The sequence below is a fragment of the Mesitornis unicolor genome, unplaced genomic scaffold (genome assembly GCF_000695765.1).
Source record: "Mesitornis unicolor isolate BGI_N332 unplaced genomic scaffold, ASM69576v1 scaffold30849, whole genome shotgun sequence".
In the NCBI taxonomy this organism is placed as follows: Eukaryota; Metazoa; Chordata; class Aves; order Mesitornithiformes; family Mesitornithidae; genus Mesitornis; species Mesitornis unicolor.
This window is the reverse complement of record NW_010208431.1, coordinates 17,344-18,815: the sequence shown is the minus strand read 5'-3', so window position 1 is coordinate 18,815 and position 1,472 is coordinate 17,344. Positions and strand designations below refer to the sequence as shown.

The following is a 1,472-nucleotide window of genomic DNA, read 5'->3' as shown; positions in this document are numbered from 1 at the left end:
CTGAGCAGCCGGGTGCTGTGCTCATGCACCGCTTTGCAAAGGTCTGAGTTTAATCCCTCTTTTGGGTTTCTGATCTCCCACTCTGGGCACGCTCCTTGCGCCCGGGGCAGGTTTTGCCCTGGATGTCTCTGTGCATTATGCACCGGGTATTGCACAGTGAAGTACTTTGTAGATACACGAGTTAGGACTGAGAAGCTCCACAGTACCTTGAGAAGAGCTGTGTACTAACTTGATGGGTTTATTTTTAGACTGTCAAGCTCATTTAGTGCTAGCTCAGCTATCTTGATGTGTTATTTTATTGCGTTCTAGCTACACCTCCAGAAATATTTCTTTTATCCAGTTCACAACTGTTTCAGCAAGCTAGTCCGTTCACTCACCAGCTGCTGGAGGAATTCTGTCCCAGTCCCTGATGGAAATCTGGAAGAGCCTGACATTTTCCACATCAGCTCTGTTCCACGCCATGTAGAGCCTCTCTCATCCCTTCAGCTTCATGCAAGCTCAGTCCTACGTAATAAAACTGAATTCTGGCTTAGCATGATTTATTACCTCTTGTTTTCCACTTCTCATGCTGTCCTTTTGTTTGAACTAGGGTAGCAGTTGTGTGCCCAGACCTTTCCAGTGTCTTCCTGGTACAGACCCATCCTGCAGGTCAACCTGCAAGAGTTCAGACTCTATCGGCGCAGCAGGGAAGATGCATCAATATTTGGGTTTGACTTTATGTGTGACCCCAAAGCTGTACAGACTCCAGGAAGGGGTTGTTACTGACTTTACTGTGCCATCAAGCATAAAAGCTTGGGGGTATGTACAGTGGGAAAATCAGTGACCTTTTTTAAAGCAGAGGTATCACTCTTCAACCACGTAGTAAGCTGTAACATAAACTATTCCCTTGAAGGCAATGGCTTAGCGAGGAGATTAGGGCTGTGCATTGGTATCAGAATCTAATTCCAGGGTGAGCTACGTCTTGTAAATACCTTTAGCTTGGGTTACAGTCACAGGTTAAATTTCAGTATATTAGAACACAGGTTCACGCTGTTAAACTGCACAATTAAGGTTGGCATAAAAGTAAAGAGCATGACCGTGGTTGGACCATTAGACTGGACATGTGGCTCATTTAAATCAGATAACATCTCTGCTAACGGGGGGTTAAGACACTGGGGATGGAAGCACACATTTCAGTGCATTAAGCAAATAATGTGCTCAGAGGGAAAACTTGTAGACTGGCTTCTCTCCATCTGCTGACAGCCAACAAGATCCAACGCCAAGTGTCCTGCTGGGATGTTCAGATTAGAATTGAAATCGGGTACTGATGTGAACTTTTGAAAGCCTAAATGAAGGGATGAGGAAATCTGTTGAAGATCTCTCTGTGTGGGGTCTGGTTTATTGGTGGTCTGAGGCAGAAAGAAAAAGGACTTGCCTAGTTGTCAAGCCTCTGCTAATTTTCTTGATGGTGAAATGGTCTGTTTTCCTTTCAT

The 1,472-nt window shown here is 44.9% G+C and overlaps 1 protein-coding gene across 1 annotated transcript in view; it reads right to left on the bottom strand.

Moving 5' to 3' along the window:
• Nucleotides 1-809: 809 nt before the first annotated feature.
• Nucleotides 810-1,472, bottom strand: part of TMEM11 (transmembrane protein 11) — a gene marked incomplete at its 5' end in the record, with an annotated part of 10,666 nt that continues 10,003 nt past the window's right edge. Inside the window, one exon of the mRNA XM_010192513.1 lies at nucleotides 810-824. The remainder of the gene's footprint in view (nucleotides 825-1,472) is intronic.